Source organism: Phalacrocorax carbo, chromosome 3, assembly GCF_963921805.1.
Source record: "Phalacrocorax carbo chromosome 3, bPhaCar2.1, whole genome shotgun sequence".
In the NCBI taxonomy this organism is placed as follows: domain Eukaryota; kingdom Metazoa; phylum Chordata; class Aves; order Suliformes; family Phalacrocoracidae; genus Phalacrocorax; species Phalacrocorax carbo.
In genome coordinates, this window is record NC_087515.1 from 62,698,669 (window position 1) to 62,714,465 (window position 15,797).

Below are 15,797 nucleotides of genomic sequence, written 5' to 3' on the forward strand. Positions count from 1 at the left end.
TTACCGCGTCCACTTGTTAGCAACACGCACTTCTCACTAATGGACGTTTCTGAGAAAATGTTAATCATCATTGCTACATGGACAGACCTCATAGTCTTTCACAACCGTACTGCGGTGGCTGAGAGTGGGCGATGCCAGGGGACTGCAGTGCCCGGCTGCTCCCAGCTGCCCACATTGCGGTGGTCAGGCTTGGACCTCAGCAGCGAGAGAAGACAGACCACCAGTGGCCGTATTTTCTCTCTCCCACAGGCTTTTCCCCCAGTTTGCTAGTTTAAGATTTAAACAAGAAGAATTTAGGTAATTAAAGCAATTAAACTTATGCTGTTGACACTGCTTGTCTTGTCTTCCTCTGTGTTGTCAGTGATGCTTCTGGTCTACTTGGGAGGTTGTCCTGCCTGTTCGCAGTCCATTCTGCTTGTCTTTTCCTCTGCCTGGCAAATTTTGTTCCTTGGAGGCCTCCGACATGCAGCGAGGCCCATCTTTGCCACTTTGGTGAGCGCATTGCTTAGCAAATGAAGAAAATCCTATGGCAGGTAGAAAACGTACCACACAGACCCAGTGAGAACAGAAGCCTGTAAATACCTGCCAGATGTATCTGGTGCTTACTTAGCAAAACCCCTAAGTGCAGCTTTAATTTTGGGCAGATTCCGAAGTCGTTGTGAAATCACCGGGTCCTGCACATGCTCCTGAAGTTAAGTATATGCTTATATACTTTGTGAATAGAAATGGCTTATTGAGCTGGAGGCAGCGTGGCGAATTTTGGGACTCCTGCTGTTCTGCTTACAGTATTTTTCAGAGAGTTTAAGGCTGTAGAATGACACCAGCTGGATCCACAGAACAATCTGCTCCTGTTCCCGTGAACTCCAAATTATTTTCCTTCTCACATGCAAAGTTGTACCAAGAGCTGCATTTAAAAACCCATCTGTTGTCCATATTATATCAATAGGAAGAAAAATTTTAGACTTCTAAAATATTCTGGTTATGTGTTCCATCTTGCTGTCATCTGTCTTTCAACTACAAGCCATTTCTTGTAGTTGCACTTACTTCTAGCTGCTCAGATCTTTTTCCCTCCCACCAACAGGCGAAAACTCTGAGTTGCCTAAACTGCAAAAGTGGAAGCAGGTTGCCTACAAACTGATAGTGGAAAGAAATTACCGCTTTCAAAATAAGATGCTTTTGATAGTATAAATTTTAAAAAAATTATATGATATTTTTTCTTATCAAGTGTGGGAATAAATAATAAATTCCTTTAGAAGTTTTTTATTTGTATTTTTCATTACACACTATATTTGAAGTGTCATCAGTATCTATATGTGTTTTAATATCATTTGTGACAAAATTTGTGATGTGTAACAAAATATGATTTTTTAGGTTTTACAGCAAAATAATATTATAATTCCAGTGCTGCTGATTATAATTCACCTGCTGCTACTCCCACTTTTCTGTGTTGCAGTGGCAGGAGCAGAAACATATTCCTTGGCAAATACACTGCTTTTCCATAGGTCAGCAATGACATTCACCTGTCTTGTTTATTTTAGTTTTGTTGTTACATTTTGGTAAAACAGCCAATTGTGACAGAACTAAAGAAATAGGATTGTATCGTTACAGGTTTGCAAGGTTTGCTTTGCAACTGTAATGAGTACTCAGGGGTGTGTGTATATGTGTGTGTGTATTTGCATCTGTTACAGCTTTGGGGCTTTTCTTCACCATTTTCCAAGCAGTAGCTTCTCATTGAGGGGTTCAGGACTTTTGAAATAGTGCACTCTGTCCTCCCTAGAAAACTCCGTGGGAGGCAGTCAAGCAATGGAAGCTTTGTAGCCTTCTCCCAGTGAGATATAGATCACAAACTCAAACCGTCCATCTCCTGGTGGTAGGATAGCTAGGCCATAGACTGCTGACACCTGTCTCTATTCCTTGTCAATCCCTTGTAATCATTCATGCTCAATAATAGAGCAGTGTCTGTGTTGGGAGGTGACCAATGTCATCAAGGACAAGACTGGTCGTGTTCAGTTGTTCCCCAGTATGAGGAACACAAAAGCCTTCACCACGTGTAGTTAATTATCTGCTAAACAGCACATCTTACCAGGACTTCTGTTTCCAATACCTAAAACTCTTATCCCAGTCTCTCTTGGTATTTTCAAGAATTCTGTTGAACGGTACCTCCCTTGAAACCATCCCCTTGGAAACAGAAGGTCCCTGATGGGGGAGCGTTTGGCAGGAGCTGTTCTTTAACAGGTTAGTGTGTGGCCCAAGAGGATCCCATTGATATCCATTCACAGATTCACAGTCTTGCAAAGGTCACTTTCTGGGATTAGGAAATGGAGTTGGATCACTCTGAGGGAAGTCCTGATATGGAAGGTTTCTCCCCATATAGAAATATTTTGAGGACAAGATTTGGACTAGGGATAAACCCACACAGAGCGACTGACAGATTTCAGTCTTCAGCAAGGGAATAACAAGCTCCTGAATTTAAATGCTTGGGTCAAAGAGCAACACTCGTTTCCTCTGTTTATCAGGACATTAAATAAGAGTAGTTCAGTTTTAGCCAAGCATTTGGTAAGACCCCTGTTGCGATGCTGCTGGAATGCGGGAGGAAGGTCTTGGGATAAAGTGTTGGTGGAAACAGTAGATGAAAAGGACTTAAGGCAGACCACTAAAAGGAAGCTATAATTAATATAGCTGTGGAGTTCTGGTACGGTGGTATGTTGTGTGGTATTTACCTGATACGTTCAAAGGAGCCTAGGGATGTCACAGATCTTTCTGTTACCAAAGTTCAGTGTTGAACAATTGTGGGTAGAGAACTATAAAGCAGCGAGCATTATCACAACTCTTTCTGGGTGATATCTGTTTCTATAAAATAAACTGTATGTGCTGTTTATTGATTTATCCTCTGAATGTAAAGGCTGTAAAGTTTGGAAGTATGCATGAGTTACTGTTTTCAAATGTATGAATACTGGGTATAGGATGTGTAGGAAGCAAACCAATGTTTGCAGTAGTAGATTTTTGTGGCAATACTGTGAGACTCGGAAGAGACTATTTGGGAGTGCGCGGCATGGAGGGACATGGAAGCAGGAAGGGAACTGTGGCGAGGGCTGGGCAGTTGGTCTGAAGCAGCCATGTGCCAGGCAGCAAAGCTCAACTCCAGAAACAGCTCTACCAGGGATGTCGCCCAGTCAGTGCTATTATGTCTTGACTTACAGCACTGACGTTCAGATTCAGGTCAAAGAGGGAACAATGGTGGGACAGAAGGTCAGCAGGGCATTGCTGTGGGACAATGGTATATACGTGTATTTGCGAACCTTCCCACTCCCCTGGTTTTCTGCTCCTTCAGTACTGCACCCATCAGATGCAATAAAAAATGCCTCCAGTTCTTTGGTGTGCAGCAGAAATTGCGAACCCCAGCTTCCTGTAAGTGCCTATCTTTTGGATGCAGTCCCTGGCTGTGTTTGGACTGCTGTGTAAAAGGAGGCAAAGGACTGGCCCTTGAACTGACGGCCAGGTCGCACTGGCTAGGTCACATCCTCGCTGCTAAGGCACCCCTCCTGACAGCAGACTTGTCTTGTGAGGAGATGGCTGGAGTGGTCCAAAACCACACAGAAGGCAAGCTATTGAGCTGCAGTGCTCAGACTTGCTTCCTTTCCCACTTTTACTTAGCCATATGGGTGCACCTGTAGTTGTGAACTTCATCTTTCAGCAGTTTTGCATTTCCCCGCATCTATTTTATCTGTGGATTCTGTGCTGTCTTGTAAGGCAACATGGAAGGTTTTTCCCTTAATGAGGATGCCGATGGTCTCTGTCTTGTCTCTTAAAGCACAGGTTAGAATCGGAAGGTGCTTCTGGCAACTGACTAATTCTGAGAAAGCTACCTCTTTGTTAAATGTCTTTAGAGAAATTATTAGGGGAAGACAGACACAGGCATGACATTGCACACAGTGTGGGATTGCAGTTGTTTTTTTTTACATGGGAATCAAGGATACAAAAGAGATCTTGGGAAGAATGTAGAATTTCTTCCTTTGAGAATACTTTCCAGATAGGAGACTGTGTGGAAATAGTAAAATGTTGGAACTGTGTGATATAAGTGGTGATATGAGTGGTGATATTATGGTGGCTATTATTTTCCCTGTGGTAACGTCTAAAGGCTTCTATGTAGGCTTCCTTGTCTTTACGTCTTCAGACACAGTGAATTTACGGTGTAAATATCTGATAGATGAAGAGAGGAAATAAATTTTATCACAGGGATCAAATTTAGAGACAAATTTTGAGATGCCCTCCATGGTCAAATATGAAATCTGTGGCAGCAAAGAGCTCAGTCTGTTTCTCAAGTCCTATGAGCTGGTAGCACTCCCAGCACCATACCTCGCTTAGCAGCACAGAGGTCAATCTTGCGATACTCCGTGAGCCTTTAGCTCCATGTCAAACCTTCAGCAAACCTTTTTCCAGTGAAGGCTTTGACATATTTAAAGCTTGTTACATATATCTTTGTGTTGCGATTCAGGCCTAAATATGTTTTATTCTGAAGTTTAAAGGTCCCATCTGACATAAAACACATTGATTTTGGGGAAGATTTATGGACTAATGTCAGATACCGCTATTTTAAAAAATGTTACTGCCTTGCAAAAATGAATTTCTTGTTTCTTTGTCTAGTAACGTATTCAGAGCACTTGAAAGGAAGTTTTGGAATAAGGAGATTTCTAGCCTGGGGGGGTAGTATCCTGTGCTTTCGTTAGGTCATGTCAGGCCATTGTTTTGCTTTTCTTATCATAAAGATCTTGTGTCTTTATTCATGCTCAGCTGTGGACTTGAGTTTCCTGGAAGAGAGTGAAATAATTAAGAATTGGTACTACAAAATCATATGTTCTCTGTTTGTAGCTACATTTGTTTAGTTGAAGGCAGTTCTTACCTGTAGTTGCGTATAGTAATAGGTGGTGTAGATACATAGCAGTAATAAGGAGTATCTTGTATCTGTGGTTCTCAGTATAGCTGAAAAGAAATACCATTATTCTCTATAACTATGAGAAAACATAGACTGAGAGATTCAAGGTCACCCATCAAATGGCTAGTAAAACTGTGGTCTCTTGTTCCCTGCTAGTTTTCACCCCTAACTGCCAGCTGATGTTCTCAGTGGCTTTGTCTTTGCTCGTGTATTACACAGTGGCAGGGTATGGGAAAGGGCACGTTTAATTTATTGGTCTAGATGCAGCTGCTGGGGAGGACAGTTAGGTACACAGGGTGGTTTATCAGAAGAAGAAGTCATTAAAGTAGGGTGATTAATGTGGTGCCAGAGAAGGGCATGCAGCATGTTGTGCTTGCTCTTAAAATCTGTGAACTACTACACAAGGTCACGCAGCCTAAATACGGTCCTGGTGAGAGGAGTCAGGGGAGGAAGAAGGGCACTGCCAGCCTAATTGAGAGCTTATATTGCTCTGCAGTTGTGTCACGTCATGGAGGAACACCTCCCTGATGACTTGCTAATGGGATGGCCAAAGCCCCTCTGTCTTGCCTGGTAAATCTGGCTTGGTTCTGGTGTGACAGAGCTGAGACATTGATATAAGTGATGTGAGTGATAGCTTCCTTGATCACAGCCTGGGATGCAGGGACCTTCTTCGCAAATAAGCAGAATTTCTAGCACTGACAATGAGATGCCTTTCCCCAGAACTAAATTTATCATTAAATAGAATAGAAGGATGCATGAGAAGGTGAGGCTTGCTAAGTCTTGTATGCATGGGACTCTTGCTTTGAAATGTGTTATTCCATTTCCTCCAAGTCTTCCTCAGGGAAACACTTAATTTATATTTCCTGTGCATTTTACCATTGATTCTTTAGTTGTCACTATATGCCTCTAGATTATGGCCATAGTTTCTGTCTACTTTATTCTCTGTCAACCACTGCCACTCTTTGCAGGCTGCACTGTGACGTGTAAGTTGTATGCCGTGTAAAGAAGACGACAGAAGTCTTCGTAGGTCATAGAATCATGGAATTGTGTAGGTTAGAAAAGACCCTTAAGATCATCTAGTCCAACCGTTAACCTAGCACTGCCAAGTCCACCACTAAACCATGTCCCTAAGCACCACATCTGCGGGTCCTTTAAATATCTCCAGGGGTGGTGACTCAACCACTTCCCTGAGCAGCCTGTTCCAGTGCTTGATAACCCTTTTGGTGAAGAAATTTTTCCTAACATCCAATCTAAAACAGATGATAGGTGCACAGCAGCTGGCAGATCTGGCAGCCTGCCAGGTTAGCACAGAAGCTGCCTTCTGCGCAGACCTCGTTTTTCCAACTAAGGACCAACATGCTCTCATACAAACGAAAATGAATAAATTGCATCTAGGGTATTGCAGTCTTTCCAGGGGACAGCTCTGGCTGAGAGAAGCTGGAGAAAAAACTCCTGGCAGAAATTATACTGAGGCTTTTTCACTTAAGTGGCAACATCAGAAAGAGATGAAGCTGCACAGCCGTATGAATAAATGTGCAGAATCTGAAACTTGCACTTCTGGCTCATCTATCACATACCATCCTTTTACAGTGTGAGATGAGATGTCCAGCACCAACTTTAAACTTCCTCAGCAGGCACAGTGCTACCTTCTGTCTCAGTGCACGGCTGTAATCTCATCCTGACAAATAAGATTTTACCTTCCACTTACCCTTCTGGAGACAGCTTGTCAGAACAACATGGTACCACAAACTTATCCTGCTTAATGTCAGCTAATTAAATTCATTTTTGAATATAGTACTAAGCCAATTTAATTCTGTCTTTCAGAGCCTGCAGAGACAGTTGTGACTCTCAGATGGGTTTCTGTTTCTGATTAAAAAAGCACAAAGAGATTTGATCACTAGACTCTCTGTCTGTCTTTTTTTGCTTGTCTCTCACCTGTACTTGTGATGTTAGGGAACGAAGTGTTTTTTCCCATGCTTTCATAGCCCCGGCATCTACTGTCACATTTGACAACATACTCTGTTTAATGACTTTTGTTCTCTGAAATGAAAGTTTCATTACTGCTGCTGGAATAGAAATAGAAATAGAAATTATTGTGAAATACTCTTAGTGTTAGATTCTGATTTCAGAGGTTGTTTTTCTAAAGTGTTGATCTTTGGAGGGATGGGTATTCGAGTGACCTTCTAGCTCGTATACCAGCCTCTGGATGATCATCCACATCGCAGTCCAAGTGCAATAGCCTCCAGTAATGTTTACTGCCTGTCACTCTCAATATATTTTGTGATCACTAACATTCATGAAAATGAGGGGCAGGATTAAAAAAAAAACATTAGTCAAAAAAGAGAAAGGTCAAAGCAAGTCATACTGTGGAAAAGAACAATATGCTTGATTAATTAAGCAGTGCTGGTGAAGTGTATCATGCCAGAGACAATCTGATGAGTTTTTTTTTATTTATTTTAAATGCCCTCTGTGCAGGTTATCAAAGAAAGTCAAAGAAAAAAATACTGTTTGTCTGGAGATTTTCATGCATTAGTTCTTCTACTGCTCTGGGATGCCCCTCATTCCTTTCGTGCAGCTTTGTGCCAGGGAGGGCCTCCAATCTGCCATTTCTAAATCGCCTTACACTGTTGGATGGCAGATCGATGTGCATCACCGTGTAACCTCCTACTGCAGTTTACCCCCTGTTTGCAGCTGCATTTTCTTTCTCTCATTCCCCTCCTCCTTCTCCTCCCGCTTGTTGATGTGGCTTATTTGTGTTCAGACATTACAAGCTGTTGTGTTTTAACCCCAGCTGGCAACTCAGCACCACCCAGCTGCTCACTCACTCCCCTCTGGTGGGATGGGGGAGAGAATTGGAAGAGTAAGAGTGAGAAAACTCATGGGTTGAGATAAAGACAGTTTAATAGGTAAAGCAAAAGCCGCGCACACAAGCAAAGCAAAACAAGGAATTCATTCACCACTTCCCATGGGCAGGCAGGTGTTCAGCCGTCTCCAGGAAAGCAGGGCTCCATCACACGTAATGGTTACTTTGGAAGACAAACAACGCCACTACTCCAAATGTTCCACCCTTTCTTCTTCCCCCAGCTTCATATGCTTGAGCATGACATCATATGGTGTGGGATATCCCTTTGGTCAGCTGGGGTCAGCTGTCCCAGCTGTGCCCCCTCAGAGCTTCTTGTGCACCCCCAGCCTGCTCGCTGCTGGGGTGGGGTGAGAGGCAGAAAAGGCCTTGGCTCTGTGTAAGCACTGCTCAGCAGTAACAAAAACGTCCCTGTATTATCACCACTGTTTCCAGCACAAATCCCAAATATAGTCTCCTACTAGCTAGTATGAAGAAAATTAGCTCTCTCTCAGCCAAAACCAGCACACAAGTGCAGAACTGAATTGCAGTTATCAGCAACGTAATTCACAATTACTGAGAAATTACTCCCCTTTTTTCTTCCAGAGTATAGCTGGAGTGTGTGGGAGACATGGTTTGAGAAAAAGCTTGTATCGTCATTGTGCACCGTGCTTATTCTGTATGAAGAGGGCTTTAGTCTGCATGGATATCAGTCTGACATATTTTACAGGCAGTTGATTCACCCATCCATTTTTTGTGTTGCATAGTAAAGTATACAAGTGCTGTCATGTCTGTAATGTAGGTTCTGATGTCAGAGAGAACTAAGTACCAGCTTTCTCTACCTTTACTGAAATAATGCTGAAGTTCTGGAATGGAAGGGCAGATGCCAGGAAAGTAAGACTTGAGATGGTAATTTTTTTCCTAATTCGTTAAATTTATTAAGAGGAAAGAAGAGGCCAGTTTTTTTCAGATGGTTAATTACATATTTTCTTTAATTTTAAAACATATTTTTCTGAAAGGTCATTCACAGGTATATATTTTTGAAATTAGAAGCTACAGTTTTTTTAAAATTCACAATGAATTTTTAAATCTCTATTCAGGGAGTTTTTTAGGCTTAATACTTAGACCTGGTTTCAGTAAACAATTCCTGTATCTTATCAATCTAAGCATTTGGTTTAGATACTTTGTCCATTTTGTAAGTTCTTGTTAATTTTTCAAGTAAGCAAATAGTATTTAGGTAGAGAAAGAATTGCCAAAACCCTGCTAAATCTTAGAGCATGGCAGTGGTTTTATAGGCACTTTCTAAATACCGATGTTTGTAAGGTCTCTCCAGCTCTGTTGGTGTGAATATGCCATGTGCGTTAATATGAATATCTATAATGCAGAAGATTGCATATTTGCTTCTTCGGTACTGTACTTTGTTGTAAGAAAGGAGTTCTTTGGGCCGAGAGAGTAACTTATCTGTAGTTTAGTACGTATAAATACAGTTTTAGGATTGCCTTAAGATGGTTAGATTCAGTTTTGAGAAGTGATGGCACACGTATGTGCAAGTAAGTTGGCAGCAAAAATTGTTTCAGCTTCCATTGGTTTTTCTAACTGTGCCTAATGTTTGCATTTCCTTAAAACATTATTTGTGAAAATGAAGGTCTTATTTGATGGCACTGGAGATTACCACTGTCTAGCCATAGAAAATAAACATTTTGGACAAGGAGTGTATTGTATTAGAATTCTCTCTTTCTGTAGAGACTATATTGATTTGTATGTTTAGTTCCCAATCCTTCTCCCACCAAGATTTTAAGTGCTGTGTCCCCAGTGTATTCCTGTCGATGCCAGCTATTTCCATAATTACCAGAGCTATGTACTTAAATGCCTCCCATAGAATTTCCATTTTCAGATTTCACAATGGCTTCCATGCTTCTGCTTCACCTAGAAAAACTTAAAGCCTTAAAGAGGCTCTTCTAGGACTTGCAATTTCTAAGTGTATTTTGGGGACTTTGGTGTTTCTTACCAAAGGAAAGACACTAGGAAGTCTCTGCCAGAAAGATCTTTGTGAAGGATCTTGGAAGTTCATGGCGTAGTTCAGTTGACTCTTATCAGCTGCTCCTTAGTCCCTCCTGCTCTGCCAGAAGTGACTTGTTTTGAGCAGTTTTGGCTTTTTCCTACATGGTCTCCAAGATCCCTGCATCTCAACTGTGAGCAGAGAGGCAGCAAGCGCTGAAAATGGGGCATGACTTGTGGCCTTGACAATTTAGACCATGGTTTTGACCTGGTCAAAGAAGAGGATAAAGACTCAGTGAAGGAATCTGAGCGAAATGGAATCAAATGGAGAATTACAAACTCATTTCCTACAGGACACTGAACAGTGGAAAGCCTGTGGTAGCTGGTGATGGCTACCAACCTGAATTCGGTTTGAACTGATTCACTAGAGATGAAAGACTGCATTTCACTTCGTTCCATGTGCTGTGATACATTTCGGTTCACAGTGTAGCTACTTTGTGGTCATTCTTTTCAATTCCTGTGGTGATTTAGGACTTTTGTTTCAGAGTATTCATTTTCCGAGAGTACTGTTAACAGGCAGCAAGGAAAAAAAAAAAAGGGAAAAAATGTTTAAATAAATTATTCACCTGAAAGGTTCTGGTACTTTTTTAAAAGATTGATGAAGTTATACAAGGTAAATTATTAGATGCAGTCATTAGGGACAGATTGATTAAATGACTCCAAATAAATCTGCAAGCAGAAAAAGAATGAGTTGCATGTCTTACTGTATTTTCCCGTTGAAGACAGCTGGCCATGTTTAGCAGCATCCTTTTATGGGGAGGATGCTACAGATTGTTTCTCTGGGAGGGAAGATTCTTTTTAAGCCTTCAATGGGTTGAGGAAGAATTGCTTTTGTAGGTAAAACAGTTACTACGAAGCAAAACTTAAGCAGTTCATTAAAATGGATCTAACACTTGGAAAACTGTTTTAGGGAAACTCCATTATAACATCAAGCCTGGATGTGAAGAGTTAAGGTTGTATGTGCCTCAGCTTCAGCCAGCGTATTGCAGTTGGGCAGTGTGGGAACCCCCCCAGCCCCAGCACAGAGCTAGGGGAGCTGCCTGCCCACTGGGAGGGGCAGGGCTCTCCCCAATGAAGGAGCGCAGCTGAAATCCCAGGGATGGGGCACAGCAGAGCAGCGTGCCTTCCACCACCCAGGGCTGCCCCTGTGCCCTCATAGCAGTCACTGCTCTGCTGTCTTGCTCACTACTGCTGGATCCACGCTATGGCTCAGCAACTCACCTCAGTGTCTGGCATTTAAGTATGAATATACTTAAATATATGTCCTCTACTCTGTGCTGATTCTAGGTTTTTGGTTTTTTTTTTTGTTATTTTGGACCACGGAGTATGTTATTCCTAACTTAATCTTTACAAAGTTTTATGCTTGTTATTGAAGACCAAATACAGAGTATAGGAGACACTGACTTGCGTAGGTGGCAGCAAATGAAGACGTACATGGTGCTAGTGAACTGCGTGATGTTGTGGCTGGCCAGTGAAGCCTAATAAAGGCAGGAGCCAAGCCACTTTGGAGGTACGAAGAGTCAAAGAAGCATTAGAGTAATTTAAAATATGTAAACTGTGGCTAAAATCTAAAAACATAATTTCTTTAAAATTCTTTGTTATTTACCAGACCTCGATCCTGAAAACCTCTTACCCTAGGATGAAGTGCAGCTTGTAGAGCAGGAAGAAGATCAGCTTCTGTTTGGGGAGGCATGATTTAAAAAGATATGAACCCAGCTTTGTCTCTGGTGTGACTTCTCATCACTGTGGGTGTGTCTGGGTACATTTCTGAGTATCCTGTAAGTCGTATTGTTCACATTTTCAAAATAAGGAGAACTCAATTAATCTGCCTTTTCCTATGTAATAATGCTATAAAACACAATAACTGTGTTTTGTAGCTTTATCCACATCCTCATCTAGTTTCTTGTTTCAAACACTTATTTACAGGGATATGCGGTCCAAGCGAGTTTTCTTTATTTAATGCTGTAGACTTTCAGGTTGCCTGAACCTACGTTTGTTCCAATCATTTGTGATTTTATCACTAGTTTTGTAAGAAAAAATTTCTTCAGCTCTTAAATTGGAAAGTTTGTTTGCTACCACGTGTCTTGTCATTGGAGACAACACTGCTAGTACAAGCTCATTTCCATATCTGCATTGGTTACCTACAATGTATATAAAAATATTTAAGGCCAGGTTCACCTTTCAAGTGATTTGAAATGATTGAATGATTATAAATAAGGTGATTGTAGTCACCAATAGGAAAGAAATGCTTTTTTAAGACCCCTCGATCACAAGAGAATAGTTCATTAGGGAGCTCCAATGTTGTGCCTTCTTCTAAAATAGTCATTTTCAATGCTAATAAAAAAAAGAAAAAAGAAAAAAAGAAAAAAAGAAAGGTAGAGCCAAACTGACAACGCACTGGCGAAAGGAATTACATGCTTGTCAAGGACCCAACAAATGGGAGATCTGAAATTCTCTATCTGTCCTCCAGACCATTACAGCTTCTGCATTAACACTGAAAACTAGTTTTCATTGCTTTGATTGCATGCCTGAAATCTGGTCTGGAGCAGTGGGCCAAAACAGTTTGGCTACAGCAGGAGACTTCTACTTGCCATCGTGAGCAGCAAAATGTTTTCTGTAAGCCAGGAAAGAGCACAGACCCTGTTAATGCAGAGAAGGAATATGTGAAAACACAAAATCTATTAGCAGAGCTGGATGTAAACCTCTGAATATGATGAACTTACTATCTGAATTTGTTATGTTTTCAGGTGGGACCCTCTTCTGATATGTGATCTACGGCGAGCTACTTTGAATCATACGATGACAATGTTATCACTGCCACATCTCTGGGAACCAGATATTCATAAGTATACGGTATGTGAACGTCTGCATCTTACATTAACTATTGCTTGTTGGAACAACGTGGAAACAATAACACGAAGGTGCTAGAAGTCATTGAAGTAAATGTTAAGCCACCTGTACAATCAATTACACCCAGCCGTTCCAGCAGATGTTTTTCTGCTAGGCCTGGTCTGTATGCAGAATAGTGAACTGTTTTAACTTGAAAATGTATTATTTACAGGTATTGGTAGAAACATTCTACCAGTGTTTCCTTTGGATGACATTATATTGGTACAGCGATGATACGTAGTTATACAAACTATTATTTTCTTCCTCAAGCAGGAGAGGGTGGTAGCAGTAGTGTGAAGGGTTCTGTACTTCAACTGTATCACTGTGCTTAAAGCAGTACTGTTTTTGCATTTAGGAAAGGTCTTTTATTGCTCTTCTCCTTCGTTCTATTTTCAATTCCTGGTCAATCTAAATTAGATTAATTTCACACACCAGTGAATCCCTAAAGAAGTATAAATTAACTCCATTTTACCAAACTCAGCCAGATGATGGCAGTTATTCCCTTGATGTTTAGCTTTACATCACCCACCATCTTTGACCAAGATTTCAACAGAAATTAAATCCACATATTAAGCCTTTTTTCCTCACCCTGCATAAGGAAGACCTGCATAAGGAGGCTGAGACCCACGTCTAGTGAAGGGAGGCTATTTAATTTGCGGTCTACAAGGTCAAAAATGTACGGTCACTGATAGTTGGCATGTGTTTCTTTTCTACTGTTCTGGCTTCAAATTGTTAACAGACACTCAGGTCCTGTAAAACCATGAGCAAACTGGTTTTATGAGCGTGTTTACATCATTGTTTTATGTTCTGAAGCAGTTCGTAGCACACCACATAACCGTTAGCAAGGACCATCTTCATCTGATTTATGGCCCCAATGCAACTCCCGCTGAAGCTGGTGGAAAAACCTTTCTTCATGCTGATGGGAGTTGAATTGCACTGCACGTAACACCTGAGACTTTCATAATGTTCCCTGCATGGGTTTTTGTTTTACTGATTAGCCACTTTTTAGAGATGTAGTATTGAAGATATAGAGCATAGAACAGAATTACAGGGAAATGGATTGCCAAAATAACCTAAAAGAGGACTCAGTTATTGAAAATGCTTGTCTTCCTTGAAAAGTTATAAAGTCATGAGGAGAGATGACTGCTCCAAAAGTATATATCTGGGTTTAATGCACTGTATTTTTATGTATAATTTTGAAGACAATTTTTCAGAAATTCAGAATGATTTGCTGCTACATCAGTGATGTGAGAGAGGGAAAGCAAGGTTTCTCTCCCCGCTCCTCTTACAGGGAGTGGGGAGAGAAAGGTCATGCGTCATTGACCAACTTAGTGTGTTTTGGGAGAGCAGTTCACAAGTCGGGTAACTTGTGTGCTGAATGGTGAAGAAGTTTCCAAATCTGGGTGGACTCTGGGTCAGTTCAAAGAGAAGCTCCCGGAGGTGATGTCTCCCACTCAGGTGCGAGAGTGTTGATCCTGCTTGCGCTGGCAGGGCTTCTAGCATGCCCTTGTAATCCCTGCAGGCCAAATACCATCAACATGACCTTTTGCAGACTTTTTCTATCCATTTGTTCAGATGTCTCCTCTGTCATCCAGGATATCTAAGCACCTTTTCAGGAGGGATATACGAATAATAATCTCTGTTGCTCTTGTTTCTTCTGAGCGGATTCATTTTTAAACGTTCAGAATTGTTTCTTGATATATGTTTTTGTAAATAAGTTGTTTTGGGGTTTGTGTGAGCATTGGTAATGGGAAGCTGATTTGGAGAAGATGAGTTTTATGTTCTGTAGGGGAAGAGGTCTGGAAAGGACCCAGCAGGCCAGCTGGTCTTCTTTCCTGCTGTCACAGGTATCTCGTCATGAAAAGCATGAATGCATCTTGGTTGACATTTTCACTGTTTTGATGGAATGCGGCTTTTTGCTGGTGGAGGGGACCTCTCAGAGAGCCGAGGGCAGGTGGCGGAGAGAGGTAGTTGTTGGAGTGGTGACCGCTTACAGATCTCCGTGTTCCCTGGGCACAAAGAGCAAGCAGCTGTCTTGCTGCCATGCTTTTTATGAGCTGTAGAGCAAGGAATGCTGTTTCTTGCACCTTGTGAGGCTTCTTCTGATATGTGGTAATAACCTTCACGGATTTGCCATCTACTCAAATCAAAAGGAAATTTCCTTTGACCGGTGAATGCAGGAGTCAGAAGGAAGTAAATGTTTTTGTGTTTATTTTTCCTTTTGGGTGTTATTTTGGTTTTCCTCTTTTGCCAATTCTCATACAGCATTGCAAACGTTTCAGGAAACTAATCTGCAGGAGCACAGCTCATAAAAGATTGGCCTGCCAGAGGACGAGGCTCTGCTTATTACAGAAAAGCTTCTGAGACAGTCACAGCTGAAAAGATTACACACTTCCACAGGAAATTAAATTTGATGTAATATAGTGAAAGAATGACAAAATGGAAAGGGTATATATAACGTATTTGTGATTATTATGTGGTAGAAAAATGAAAACTTGAGCTCCAATAAAGTGCATGTAATTTAGATATGGATACAAAATTCCCAATAGTTTTTTAAAAATTTGGCCCTCCACCTTCTTTTGCCCTCTCTCGGTGTTGTTTCCTCAATGTGGAAAATCATTAATGTCAACTTTTGGGCATGTTAGATTGTAAAGCATTTAAAACAACTTTCAGAGCAGTCCTGTGGAGTCCTGTTAGATTGCGTTCTTCAGCAGAAAGTGCATACGTGACACCACACTTGGAGTGGGAGGCAAGAGCTTCCTTCTTTCTTCGTCCTTCTCCCATGTGGATGTGCAGTACTGACAGAGGGGGAAGCTCTCCTTCCCCTTCTGCCTGTGCCCCCTGCCGAGGCGCAGTGTGGTGCTCGATGGGGGGTGGAAGTCCCAGCCACCGAGCAGAGGCTGGCGTCGCAGGTGTGGTCAGGCTGCAGACCTGCTGGGGACCGTTCAGGTTACACATGTGCTGAAGAGATCTGTTGGTATCAAGGTCCTTGCTGCTCGCTTAAGGCACGGATGGGTGATGTGTCCCCTCTTCCTCTCCTGCTCAGGGTCAGTGTAGGTGCCGCAGTGAGTCGGGCTT

The 15,797-nt window shown here is 41.7% G+C and overlaps 1 protein-coding gene across 5 annotated transcripts in view; it reads left to right on the forward strand.

The window, feature by feature from the left end:
• Nucleotides 1-15,797, forward strand: part of HIVEP2 (HIVEP zinc finger 2) — a 143,221-nt gene that overhangs the window by 23,950 nt on the left and 103,474 nt on the right. For all 5 annotated transcript variants that reach the window (XM_064447138.1, XM_064447142.1, XM_064447139.1 and 2 more), the window contains exon 2: nt 12,578-12,683. The gene's annotated coding sequence lies outside the window, so the exon portion shown is untranslated. The remainder of the gene's footprint in view (nt 1-12,577; nt 12,684-15,797) is intronic.